At 42.8% G+C, this 15,161-nt stretch overlaps 1 long non-coding RNA gene across 1 annotated transcript in view; it reads right to left on the bottom strand.

Moving 5' to 3' along the window:
- Nucleotides 1-1,232: 1,232 nt before the first annotated feature.
- The window catches only part of LOC148540426 (uncharacterized), a 174,679-nt gene continuing 160,750 nt past the window's right edge, over nt 1,233-15,161 (bottom strand). The window contains exon 3 of the long non-coding RNA XR_015869730.1: nt 1,233-2,082. This is a non-coding gene — a long non-coding RNA (uncharacterized LOC148540426). The remainder of the gene's footprint in view (nt 2,083-15,161) is intronic.

Consider the following 15,161-nt stretch of genomic DNA (forward strand, 5'->3'; position numbering starts at 1 on the left):
TAATTATTGTGTGGCATAATGTGTTATAAGGGTCATTACTGTGTCACAAAACCACACACCCTTTTCGACCTCTATGTTGTATTTTTTTGGGGGCGCCATATTATGGCCTTGCCCTGGGTGACAAAAATCTTAGTTTCGACCCTGTATAAAGGGTAAATGACTGAGAAAAAAACTTTTTCTTTAGGACCTTCATTTCACTATAAACAAACCTTTTGCAACATTCTTAATTTCAGGAAGGGCTTTCCTGATGTCCTACACTATGTCCTGACATTTGTATATTAAAATGAATAATAATAGAAAGTTTTCACCAACTTTGGAGGTTACAGCAAAAAAATAGGCACATTATACAATTTCTTTCACACATTTTGCAATTGAATAAGCTTTTTGAAACATCCACGGGTTCTTGATCTGTAAAGAGTCACATGCAGAACTCACTCCAAATTGAATTACCCCACTGATTCTTAGGGGCATATTTCTGAACAAAATATTACGGATGCCCTGGATGTATCTATGGGGAGAGTAATGCAGAAGATATTGGAGATAGCTGCTGCTATTCCACATTTTGACTGTAAAAGCAGCCCACGTGTCTCTTCATCTGCAAATTAATAAGCAAATTTACTAAGTGAAGCTAATGCCAGCTACACTCCACAATATTTTCATTACAGATCTCTTCACTTCTATGTTCTAACACAACGCAGGGATGGGCTCCTATAGGAAGCTCCTGTCCCTGCATGTGTTTTTTTGTATAGAATTGGTGTGTCCATAATTTCTTATTGCTGTGATATGCAGTGAAAATAAATTATAATGAATAAATATGCCCCTTAATACCAAGCAGTGTTGCAGGTCACATAGTAATATTAGACATCAATAGAATAGACATATATGCAACTGTAGAAAAGTAAAACATGACATTATTTATTACTCATATATGCTATCATTTAAAATGCAGAAAATAACATCCAATATGCTCCAACTCAGCAGGTGAATCAGGACAGGTTACATGCAGGGCACACTATGGGGATAGTGGACTTTACATCTGCCCAGTATGAAATGATCCTATTGAATGTTAAATAATCATCTTTATTAATATTGACATAAACACAATACAGGAAAGATCAGACAATGAGAACTGCATTAAGCAAAAAAAAGAAAAAGGAAGTAGTGCTGGAAACAGGTTAGTATTAAAAGTAGGAATAAGTATTTTATCAAATGCATTTTCCAGTCTGAGACTGACCCTGAAAAGCAGGAAAACTTAGGAACTATGGGCCTGATGTAGCATGGATCATGATTGCAACCGCATATGTAGATCGGTCGATGGTTGCGTACTGCGCATGCACCGCAGTGCACGTGTGACGCGATCGCACTGTAATTACGGATGCAGACAGATATCCATAGAGAGAGTGACAGGCCGAGAACATTTGGGGGTGGTGATGGGGAAGTGGTTACAGAAATGCAGGTGTGCCTGTCTGTTTGAATGCCGTTGCATGGGGGTGCATATATTAGACACTGCGATTGCATGCGCAGCTTGAGTACTCACTGCGTGCGACAAGACTTGCAATTTCTGAGACAGGTCAGACCTGCTGGTATTGTGCATGACGTTGCGATGTGCTCCGATGTTACCAATGTATACGCAGGACTGCGAGGTATTACGGATGTGAGAAGGCAGTAGTGAGCGTCTCTATGCTGGCTGAGCTGTGGCAGACATTAGCATATTTTCACACCTTCATTGTGTGCTATTACACATCTGCGATCCATGCTGAATCAGGCCCTATGCACTGAGCTAAACACAAATGAACATTTTCATAAAAGTTCCCCTTGAATTATCAAAAAAGCCACAGAAGAGGGAACCTTCACAAGAGGATTAACAATGAACAGTTACTTCTGAATGCCAATGGATTGGAAGATAAAAAGGTTTCCTTCTAGAGATTGATGATCTGAGGATTTTTTTCAACGCTTCAGCCTGAGGGTTGCATGTTAAATAAAACCAAGCGGATTACATGCTCCAAGCTCCTGGCTCCATGGTCTCTTTCTGTCTGATGAAGCTGCTGTCTTTGGTCCTGAAAGTGTTTGAAGTTTGTGAATCTGTAATGAGAAGATTCCAGAGTGACAGTGAGCTCATGGTGTAAGCCCACTAGCCAAACACTAATTAAACAGGATGTATTTAATGTGCTTTTTCTATCCTACTGCAGCAGGTGAAGGATGAAGTACTGAGGTTCTGATTATGAAGTCTTATTTATTCTCCTATTTTACAGCAGAGGCATAGGAATACATTCTGCTTTAACACAGTTTTTACTGTATTTCTATTTGCGGCAGATTTTTCCATCTTCTCACCTTCTCCTTAATGACTGACGAGTTGAAATGAAATGTGCACCAGCGCTTATAGACAAATATTGGAGATTTGTACAACACTGGTATGATAATGAAGGGTCAAGACACATTCAAAATACATATAACAATTTAATAATAAAATATTAAATGTAATATAATGGATGCCAAAATTGTAAAAAATGACATATGGTATTGTTGCCCTGATATAAATAAATAAATAAACCTCTTTGGATACATTCAATAATAGTTTGAGTGGGCATAGTGTATACAGTCTTAGAAGAATAGATTTGTCTCTATGGAACCACAAGTCCCAGAAGTTGTATAATCAGACCAGCTGAATGGGATGCTTGTTTTTATTTATCAGATGCTCCTGCTGTTAGGGATTATTTGCGGGATTTACTAATGTGAAAATTGCGATAATGCAGTTTTTGAGTATTTTACTGCATATCTCAGATGTACTAAGCACGGAACGAGATATATGTATGTATCCAATGAGAGGCAGGATGTACCGCATTGCGGATGTGATGCTTAGTACATCCCGCCCTATATCTCCTTTGCAGCTCAGCACGGCGGCGTCTCTTTCCCGAACAGACGTTTGGTGATAGTGGTGCCATATATAGCTGGATTTATCTGGCTGCACATCTGCTATTATCCAGCAACTCTGGATTCATAGTTAGCCAATAGCAAGCACAGTGGGGCTACAGGTGCCCAGGTTCCTCCATCTACACCCCCTGTAAAGCACATATACTGAATAAAATATGCACTTTTTGTGTGGGTTGTAGACTTTTTAAAGAGCAGTTTATTACTGTTTAATATGCTACTGTAACATATAAAACATAAGTGATGATGATGTCACTACTCACCATTAATAAACTTCTTTTATTTTACATATATTCCCTTTATATAATTGTATATTATAATGTGAATAATGTATTCACCACTGTAATATATTTGCAGTTTGTAGTTCCATGTATCAGTCTTCGGATTTACAAAACTGCAAGGTAAATCTAATAATAATAATAATAATAATAATAATAATAATAATACAAGGTTCTGACCGCAGTCTCTTTGTGCTTTGTTGTCTATAAGAGAGGAAAAATAAATTCAAGTGGAAAAAAGTTACATTCCTTAAAATGATTAGACCCCTTCACCTAGAGGTTTATTTATTATTAAATATTTGCAGCATATTCCCTAAAAAAAACCACCCATTTTCAGGGTGCACCAACAAACATTTCGTATCCAGCAGATGTATTATGGAGCACTTGCAGCAGATATCTACGATTTAGCAAGCACCGGAATATTTGTAAATATTTTTGGCCCAGTCATTCACACACATTTACTGCCCACATAATTAATATTTATTGCCCCTTAACTAAATGGGAGACAATGTATTATACAGATACTTGTTTTTAGTTATTTACATTTGCTATAATAAACTGTATATACAATAGAAAACAATCTAATTGTATTTAGTAGGTTTAACTTCAATATATCTATGAGTAATGAGGGCGGAATGAGGCTAATAAAATCTAACATTAGTAGAATTGGAAGATTGGAAGATGTACTGCAACAAAATGCTGTAACGGCACACAATTCACAGACATAACCAGCACAACAATAGGTTTTGGCCACTGTAGATGAAAATTAAAATATTTGGTAACAGAACATCATCATATTTGCTCACAAGTGCTATTTTTAAAGCTCATGTGATGCGACCCTGAAATGTTTGATAATTCAACAACCATAGTGCTTTTCATACATTTTCCGATTTGGACCGGGATGCACTATGGTAATAAATGCTGTCAAACCTTCGAAAATGCAGTTTTTGGAGGTTTGATCACAATTCCTGTATACACTATGCTTGGTTCCGACTGGAGTTGTTTAACCCTCCCTAGATCCTCCGCGGTTCACTCATGTGCTGGCTGACAGCGTCATAAACTCACAGTCATAAAGTTTGCAGTCCCCACACTGCAAAGGACAGTTCTTTTCGGGAGAGCTGTCCTTTGCTTAAATCATCATGCATATGCCACTAATAAATACTGCTATACATGCGGTCATTGGTGGGATTCATCACATCCAAAATGTGATGCTTGATGCAACCCGCCCTTTATAATACACTCACTGTACCTTTATCTATACTGAGATTCTACTTTATACATTAAGCTGCATAAATCCTTATACATTTTAAGGAGTAGCCCCAGAGTTGACCCCTATACCATACTGAACACTAGCTCTGAAGTAATGTGTACACTTTCAACAAATGCAAATAATTCCTTCTATCCTCAGATACTCACTGGAACTGATATTGCGGTCAGTGGAGTCCATATCAGCTCGTGTGGGGGATGTTTTTGATAAGGGCAGACTTATTAGTCGCAATTATATCTTGGACGATGTCACGACCAGAGTTGTTGTAACTGGTGGTTCGCGGTCTCTGTCTGTGCGGGTGCTTTGGTGCAGTCCTACCGGTGGGGGTGCTGGTGTGTGGAGGTTGGTGTGAGGTGTGCGTGGTTGTTCCAAGGGTACAGCCCATCTGGTGACAGGTGAGACTGTCAGCGCTGCCGTGCTGGGGACTGCTGGGCACCGCCGTCTTGGTTTTGGGCATGTGACCTGAATGGGCCAATCAGGTTGGAGCTTCTGCATTTGACTCTCAGTAGCCTATCATGCACTTTCCCATGGTACTTAAGAGTGTTTAGCACTACCTCTAGCTGCCAGTGCAACGTGTACACAGCACAAAGCTGTGTGAGAGTTCTCTGTGCTCCTTAGCTCAGTGTGATTATTGCAGTCCCAGCAGTGCTCCGTTTCCTGCCCTGTCTCCACCTCAGGCTGTTCCCGGATACCCGCATCTACCCTGCTATATCCCGTTACTAACCCCACAGTTTGTGATCCCTCCAGCTCTCCGGACTCAGAGCCCACTCCAGTACTTCAGACCTCTGTTCCTCAGTCACACCTCCATTGGACTTTGTTTTCTTTGCCTGACACCTGTTTCCAGCTTCATTAATTGGACTTTGTTTTCTCTGCCTAACATCTGTTTCCAGCTTCATTAATTGCACTTTGTTTACCTGCCAGTCATTTCTTATTCAGCCACACATCACTTGGACTTGATAATTTTCTGCCAGTTTATATATTTATCACCATTTCATGAATCATAATGCTCCTATTAAATCTGCTGCATTTCAGTACTGCAAACCTGTTCCAGTTTTCTCTCCTGCATCCACCCGGGTTCAAAAAATCCAAACCTGACAGACATTAGTTTAGGCTTTGGCTATCCTTGATACATATTTACTTGATAACAATCTAAATTAAATCTTTGAAAGAATAACACAAATGAATAATGACTTTCCATTGTCCTCGTTTAATTATTATTAATTAATGCGTGGAGTGTTTGTTTCTCTACCATACAGATAACTTGTTGATCAATATATGGCCAAAGAAATGTACATTATAGTGAGAGATACCCAGAACTTTTACAGTATTAAATTTATATAACACACAAGACAGAGACATGAAGTAAGGGAAGAAGAGAAGCTGAACAAGAGCAAGATGGAAGACTGAAAATATACAGTAGTAGTATAGATTGAACACTTGTGAGAAGGGCCCTCACACCTCTAGTGAAGCAAGTCAAAGAATAAAAATCTAGCACCAAGCTTCTATATAGGGGCTGGCCAGGGTGCTGAAACAGCAAGAGAGCATTTTAAACTGAGGCTTGGAATGAAGCAAGTCACCCAAAAACTGTTGTGCTGTGTGAGTGACCAAATGCAGCTGCTGCAGCAGGGTCAAGGGCTGCACTCTGAGACAGTGAGAGCCAATCAGAGATTGTAGCAATGTGGCCTAGAGAAGGGAGTCAGGGACTGAGCAGGGTCACATCTGAGGTAGATAGAGAATGAGAGATAGCCTTCAACAAACCCATGAAGATGCCCTGGTGCAGACACTGTAGCGAGGAAGGAGCCAGGGGAGGCATAGCTATGATTTTCCATTTGATGGTGTAAACATTGGGCCACCACCATCAAATGGTAAAAACACTACCATCAGAACAAAAAACATTGATGGTTAGTAATCATCGGATTCCGATGTTCATCCCTACATTGAACCTGCAGGAAGACTCCAGCCACTACTCCTCCATGAAGTGCTCCCTCTCCAGTGTGATGTTCCAGCTCAGCTATATGCCCTCGGTGAACAGAGGCACCTCCCATGGAAGTCAGCGCTGTTCTCGGACAGGGGCACCATGGCGAGGAAGCTTAACAGGAAGCCCAGGAAATACAGTGTACATTGGGCCTGATTCAGACCCGCTCGCGAGTGCTGAGCTCTCGCAAGCGGGTTGTCAAAGCTGGTTTAGTGGCTGAGACAGAATCAGTGTAAAATTAGCTTGGAGCGACGCCATCTTGCGAATGGCAACCAGACTCCATCTTAAAAATAAGAATCTGCAAGACGCCATTTTGTGACTGATCTCCCAGCGCCATTTTAAGGTACAACTCACGAGCTAAGTTCAGATGGCAATGTTTTTGGTACTGGGGACAACCTTGCATAGAAAAAATACCAAAACAACTAGAAATACAGCTTCCTGAGAAAAGTAATTAGAAAAGACAATACACCAGGAACTGTGGGTGTTTTTGCATGTAAATGGAGAGACCCCACATCTGGACAGGTGTAGCTGTGGCAATTGTAATATGGCCCAGACACTTGAATTTGACTGAATGAACAATGGTAAGAAATCTGCATGAAAAGAACTGTTTAAACTAGGGGTGTGCACCGGCCACTTTTCGTGTTTTGTGTTTTGGTTTTGGATCTGGATCTTTCTTCGTGTTTTGGATCTGGATTGGTTTTGCCAAAACCACCCTTGCGTGTTTTGGGTTCTGGGTTTTGTGTTTTGGATCTGTATTTTTTTGAAAAAAAGCATAAAAACAGCTAAAATCACAGAATTTGTAGGTTTTTCTGCTCCTATGCTATTATTAACCTCAATAACCTTAATTTCCACTCATTTCCAGTCTATTCTGAATACCTCACACCTCACAATAGTGTTTTTATGTCCAAAAGGTTGCACCGAGGTAGCTGGATGACTATGCTAAGCGACACAAGTGGGCGGCACAAACACGTGACCCATCTAGGCGTGAAACTGCAGTGGCAGACAGGATGGCAGTTTGAAAAACTAGGCCCCAAACTGTACATAATGCAAAGAAAAAAAAGAGGTGCAAGATGGAATTGTCCTTGGGCCCTCCCACCCACCCTTATGTTGTATAAACAGGACATGCACACTTTAACAAACCAATCATTTCAGCGCCAGGGTCTGCCACACAACTGTGGCTGAAATGATTGGTTCGTTTGGGCCCCCACAAAACAAGCTGGCAATTTATCTGTCCCTGCACAAACTGGCTCTACGGAGGCAAGATGTCATCCTCATCCTCCTCATCCACCGATTCCTCACCCTCTTCAGTGTGTACATCCTCATCCTCACAGAGTATTAATTCGTCCCTGCTGGAAACACAGGTCCCTCTGTACGTTCTGGAGGCTGGTCTCCCTGGAAGAGTTGATAATTCATTTTATGAACATCATCTTCTCCACATTTTGTGGAAGCAACCTCCTACGCCTTTCGCTGACAAGGTTCCCGGCTGCACTAAACACTCTTTCGGAGTACACACTGGAGGGGGGGCAACTCAGGTAAAATAGAGCCAGTTTGTACAGGGACCTCCAAATTGCTTCTTTTTCCTGCCAGTACAGGTACGGACTGTCTGACATGCCTACTTGGATGCTGTCACCGATGTAATCCTTTAACAGACAGACGCACGCTTGTCGCTGCTGCTTTGAGGATTCAAGTGCGGCTACAGCCCACACAATTCACAAAGACAGAAAAAAAAAAGAATATTTTTATTGTTTGTGGAGCACACTTTGAGGGTTACACCACCCTTTAACAGACAGACGCACGCTTGTCGCTGCTGCTTTGAGGATGCAAGTGCGGCTACAGCCCACACAATTCACAAAGACAGAAAAAAGAAGAAGAATATTTTAATTGTTTGTGTAGAACACTTTGAGGTGTCACCACCCTTTAACAGACAGACGCACGCTTGTCGCTGCTGCTTTAAGGATGCAGGTGCGGCTACAGCCCACACATTTCACAAAGACCAAAAAAAAAAGAACAATATTTTAATTGTTTGTGTAGAACACTTTGAGGTGTCACCACCCTTTAACAGACAGACGCACGCTTGTCGCTGCTGCTTTAAGGATGCAGGTGCGGCTACAGCCCACACAATTCACATAGACAGAAAAAAAAAGTACAATATTTTAATTGTTTGTGTAGCACACTTTGAGGGTGTCACCACCCTTTAACAGACAGACGCACGCTTGTCGCTGCTGCTTTGAGGATGCAAGTGTGGCTACATCGCACACAAGTCACAAACACATTAAAAAAATAGTTTTTTATTTTTTGGAACACTTTGAGAGTTACACCACCCTTTAACAGACAGACGCACGCTTGTCGCTGCTGCTTTAAGGATGCAGGTGCGGCTACAGCCCACACATTTCACAAAGACCGAAAAAAAAAGAACAATATTTTAATTGTTTGTGTAGAACACTTTGAGGGTGTCACCACCCTTTAACAGACAGACGCACGCTTGTCGCTGCTGCTTTAAGGATGCAGGTGCGGCTACAGCCCACACAATTCACATAGACAGAAAAAAGAAGAATATTTTTATTGTTTGTGTAGCACACTTTGAGGGTGTCACCACCCTTTAACAGACAGACGCACGCTTGTCGCTGCTGCTTTAAGGATGCAGGTGCGGCTACATCGCACACAAGTCACAAACACATTAAAAAAATAGTTTTTTATTTTTTGGAGCACTTTGAGAGTTACACCACCCTTTAACAGACAGACGCACGCTTGTCGCTGCTGCTTTAAGGATGCAGGTGCGGCTACAGCCCACACATTTCACAAAGACCAAAAAAAAAAGAACAATATTTTAATTGTTTGTGTAGCACACTTTGAGGGTGTCACCACCCTTTAACAGACAGACGCACGCTTGTCGCTGCTGCTTTAAGGATGCAGGTGCGGCTACAGCCCACACATTTCACAAAGACCAAAAAAAAAAGAACAATATTTTAATTGTTTGTGTAGCACACTTTGAGGGTGTCACCACTCTTTAACAGACAGAGGCACGCTTGTCGCTGCTGCTTTAAGGATGCAGGTGCGGCTACAGCCCACACAATTCACAAAGACAGAAAAAAAAAGAACAATATTTTAATTGTTTGTGTAGCACACTTTGAGGGTGTCACCACCCTTTAACAGACAGACGCACGCTTGTCGCTGCTGCTTTAAGGATGCAGGTGCGGCTACAGCCCACACATTTCACAAAGACCAAAAAAAAAAGAACAATATTTTAATTGTTTGTGTAGCACACTTTGAGGGTGTCACCACCCTTTAACAGACAGACGCACGCTTGTCGCTGCTGCTTTAAGGATGCAGGTGCGGCTACAGCCCACACAATTCACAAAGACAGAAAAAAAAAGAACAATATTTTAATTGTTTGTGTAGCACACTTTGAGGGTGTCACCACCCTTTAACAGACAGACGCACGCTTGTCGCTGCTGCTTTAAGGATGCAGGTGCGGCTACAGCCCACACAATTCACAAAGACAGAAAAAAAAAGAACAATATTTTAATTGTTTGTGTAGCACACTTTGAGGGTGTCACCACCCTTTAACAGACAGACGCACGCTTGTCGCTGCTGCTTTGAGGATGCAGGTGGAATCTAGACGGGATTTGGAACCGAGGACACACTACCTCCATCAATTGTCTAAATCCCACTGCACTAATGTCGGATACCGGACGCACGTCTAACACCAACATAGCAGTCAAGGCCTCAGTTATACGTTTTGCTTCAGGATGACTGCTGTCGTACTTCATCCTCATCGCTAGGGACTGTTGGAGGGTCAATTGTTTAGTAAAAGTAGTGATGTTCCTACTTCCTCTCTGGGATGATGAACAACTCCCAGCAGCAGCAACAGCACTAGGAGGAAGTGGTTCTTGATCTTTCCCTATTTTATTTTTATCGGAGAAAGTTTGGTCCTCCATTTATGTTATATTGATATATATACGTGCGGCTAAAGCGCACACAAACACAGAAAATATTATTTTATTTTTGCTGGAGAGTAGTGCACTTTGTGGGTTACACCACCCTTTAAGAAATGAGCCAGCCGGCTCTTTACTTATGGGACACAGGCGCACGCTTGGCGCTGCTCCTTTGTTGATGCACGTGCAGCCACAGTGCACACAATTCACAAACACAGAAAATAATTTTTTTTTTGGTTTGGACTGGAGTGTACTTTCGGGGGTACAGCACCCTTAACGGTCAAGCCAGCCGGCCCTTTACTTATGACACAGGCGCACGCTTGGCACTACTTTGTTGATGCACGTGCGGCTACTGCGCACACAATTCACAAACACAGAAAATAATTTTTTTTTTGGTTTGGACTGGAGTGTACTTTCGGGGGTTACAGCACCCTTAACAGTCAAGCCAGCCGGCCCTTTACTTATGACACAGGCGCACGCTTGGCACTACTTTGTTGATGCACGTGCGGCTACTGCGCACACAATTCACAAACACAGAAAATAATTATTTTTTTGGTTTGGACTGGAGTGTACTTTCGGGGGTTACAGCACCCTTAACGGTCAAGCCAGCCGGCCCTTTACTTATGACACAGGCGCACGCTTGGCACTACTTTGTTGATGCACGTGCGGCTACTGCACACACAATTCACAAACACAGAAAATAATTTTTTTTTTGGTTTGGACTGGAGTGTACTTTCGGGGGTTACAGCACCCTTAACGGTCAAGCCAGCCGGCCCTTTACTTATGACACAGGCGCACGCTTGGCACTACTTTGTTGATGCACGTGCGGCTACTGCGCACACAATTCACAAACACAGAAAATAATTTTTTTTTGGTTTGGACTGGAGTGTACTTTCGGGGGTTACAGCACCCTTAACGGTCAAGCCAGCCGGCCCTTTACTTATGACACAGGCGCACGCTTGGCACTACTTTGTTGATGCACGTGCGGCTACTGCGCACACAATTCACAAACACAGAAAATAATTTTTTTTTTGGTTTGGACTGGAGTGTACTTTCGGGGGTTACAGCACCCTTAACGGTCAAGCCAGCCGGCCCTTTACTTATGACACAGGCGCACGCTTGGCACTACTTTGTTGATGCACGTGCGGCTACTGCGCACACAATTCACAAACACAGAAAATAATTTTTTTTTTGGTTTGGACTGGAGTGTACTTTCGGGGGTTACAGCACCCTTAACGGTCAAGCCAGCCGGCCCTTTACTTATGACACAGGCGCACGCTTGGCACTACTTTGTTGATGCACGTGCGGCTACTGCGCACACAATTCACAAACACAGAAAATTATTTTTTTTTTGGTTTGGACTGGAGTGTACTTTCGGGGGTTACAGCACCCTTAACGGTCAAGCCAGCCGGCCCTTTACTTATGACACAGGCGCACGCTTGGCACTACTTTGTTGATGCACGTGCGGCTACTGCGCACACAATTCACAAACACAGAAAATAATTTTTTTTTTGGTTTGGACTGGAGTGTACTTTCGGGGGTTACAGCACCCTTAACGGTCAAGCCAGCCGGCCCTTTACTTATGACACAGGCGCACGCTTGGCACTACTTTGTTGATGCACGTGCGGCTACTGCGCACACAATTCACAAACACAGAAAATAATTTTTTTTTTGGTTTGGACTGGAGTGTACTTTCGGGGGTTACAGCACCCTTAACGGTCAAGCCAGCCGGCCCTTTACTTATGACACAGGCGCACGCTTGGCACTACTTTGTTGATGCACGTGCGGCTACTGCGCACACAATTCACAAACACAGAAAATATATTATTTTTTTAGCACTTGGGGGGAGCACCCCTGATGGACAGAGCACCCCCTGGACAACACTGCAGCACTCCTTTAGGACTGGGACACTGCACAGGACTTTGGAGTGGACACAGCCCCTATGGAGAACTGACTGCACAACACAGTCCAGCCAGCCCCTATGGACTTTGAAGTAGTGGACACAGCCCCTATTAACAACAGCAGCACAGCACAACACAGCCAGCCCCTATGGACTTTGAAGTAGTGGACAACAGCAGCACTACACTACACTACACTACACAGCCCTAACTCCCACCCTCCCTCTTCACTGTCCACAGCCGAGTGAGAAAATGGCGCCGACGTGGGTACCTTATATAGGATCCAAAACCCGCGAGACTTGGAAGGCGGGATGATGACGTTTTGCCTCGATTTCAGATCCGAGTCAGGCGGGAAAAGTCGAGCCTGATTCGGATCGGACTCGGATCGGGGGGGCTCGGGGGGGTTCGGATTTCAGAAATCCGAACCCGCTCACCCCTAGTTTAAACTCACTGTCAGACAATATGGCCCAGCATTCGGCTGGGGGTCTCCACCCTGTTTGAGAGTGAATCTCATTACTAATAACACATTGCATTGCAGTTTAAAAATGTTAGTAAGGAATGATATATATATATATATGTATATATATATATATATATATATATATATATATATATAAAATCCATCATAAATAGACTCCCATGCATAAACACCGCACATTAAGCACAGTTGCGCTGTTAACATAACGCACATTAGCAAATGCATAAGATCCTGTATGAAAACGCTGTTTATTAGCTTAGTGCGCACGCATCTGCCCCAAGTTAACTAGCGTCTTTTCTCAAACCCCGAATACTTACACACTGCACATTCACATAAAAGGTTCCATAGCTTCAAAGTATAAGAGTCAAGTTTTATCCATTTATTACTAATGCTGTGAAATAAAGGCTATTTGGTATCTAAGGTTTAATACGTGATAAGTAAGCCGTGTTTGGTATTGTACTGATCTGCACTTTCTCAACATCTTCCTGGTATCATCGGTGTGAAGATCGCAACATGCATTCCCAACTTATGGAGCGAAGAAAGTTAAAGCACCAAAATGTACTTTGTAAAACCTACAGCCTAGATTTGCATGCTGGTCTGTGTCCATTTGAATCAACTTGTTATATGCCTTGTAACAGAAGCACCGTGATGGGGAACCAATGGGATCACAACAAACCTCTCTATTGTGTAGCCTATTTCTGTGGGGGTATAAATATGTGTGTTCTGACCCCAGTCTTCATGATGATGCTGTTGATGGAGGTTTCTTGCTGATGCCGGAATCTGGTCACTGAGCGCGTGCGTATGTATAACTGTATCTTGGGTCTGTATAATTTCTTTGCGCTAAATTGTACTTAGATCACAACGTGTAACTATCTGTACTTTGCTTGAATAATACTTTGTGCTTTGGAAACATGTTCAAGGTCTGAAGTCTTTATTTTACTGTATTACTGCGTACACAAATAGCGTCAATTTTAGAAGGTATAGACAGGTTTTTAGAAGGTATAGGCAGGAGCGTATAGAGGTTTAAATTCAGTATCCTTAGGGTCGATGTTGGCCCAGTGCGCATGCGCACGACGGAGGCGGCTCCGTCATTCGCATGCGCGAGACCCGGATAGCGACGGGCAAGCCGTCGCTCCGGGTCTCGCTACAAAAGGGGCGTGCTGTCGATGTTGAGTGACATCACGCCCCCTTTGGCCGTCACAAGTGATGGGCATCACAAGTGATGTCAGTGGGTGGACTTCTTGCTCTGTAAGAGCAAGAAGTCCACTGGGACTTGTGGCAACGAGACCCTACCACAAGGGTCTCGTCGCAAGTCCAATGGTCACGATTGTCTTGACCGTCGTAACCATCATCCTGCCCTTCTGCTCCACAGGAGGTTTCTATCCTCCCTGAGCTCCCCTTAGGACATCTGCATTACGGTTTGACAGATGTACCGCTCCAGTCAAACTCCCCACCTGCCACTGTCCTCGCTCTAAAAATACAATAGGCGGGCACTGATTCAGAGCGAGCGCTCTGAAAGAGCGTCCGGCTCTGAATCAGGCCCATTGTGCAAAGGGGACATTGCTCATTGCCATGTTCAGGAGGAAATATGCACAGGTGACCCAGTTCCGGGGATATGCTGCTGATAATTACAGTAGTAATAACAGTTGTTGTCAGGGCCCTCATACCTCTCTGTTTGTTAACACCCTGACTGATTAGGGAATCATATCAATTATTACCCACAATGCACTTTTTAAAAACCAGATTGAAAGTTAATGATTCCATATTGTCAATGAAGGACTATAATCATTTTTTTTTTATCAGGCTCATCATGAGGTGTCTTTTGTCTATACAGAGTGACCTAGCCAAACATTCTGTACTGAATCTGAGATAGGTATAAATATGCAAACCCAATTACTTTACTACGTAAAGCCAAACAAGTTTATAGTCTGGGACAAGGAAGGACTGGCCTGAGATAAAGAAAAAGAAATGTTCATTAAGATATCCTGGCTATGCTTCAATCTCATTCCTCAGTTACAATGAACAAACAAAAAATACTCTTTCATAAAATACATTTTCAAACAATAATTAAAAAATTATACATCTACAAATATATAGCGGTAAAAATCTTTTAATACAATAACTGATGCCAAGCACTGACTATGTTTTAGACAAGCACAGTAGGTTTATATTATGTCACATAATATGTAGATAGCAAGCCGAGGTAGGAACCCTGGGCCTGATTCATAGGATGCTAAAAGCATCGGTACTGCGTCTTTGGATGCAGCAACAATGCTAAAATATGCTAATGCTGCAAGAGGCGCCTCCTGACAGCATCGCAGATCCGAGCGCTGCGTCTGAAGAAACAGCATCAGATCACCAATGTGTCCATCAGCCACCTTGGTAAACCAAAGCTTACTCAT

The sequence above is a fragment of the Taudactylus pleione genome, unplaced genomic scaffold, assembly GCF_031769625.1.
Source record: "Taudactylus pleione unplaced genomic scaffold, aTauple2 ptg000019l, whole genome shotgun sequence".
In the NCBI taxonomy this organism is placed as follows: Eukaryota; Metazoa; Chordata; class Amphibia; order Anura; family Myobatrachidae; genus Taudactylus; species Taudactylus pleione.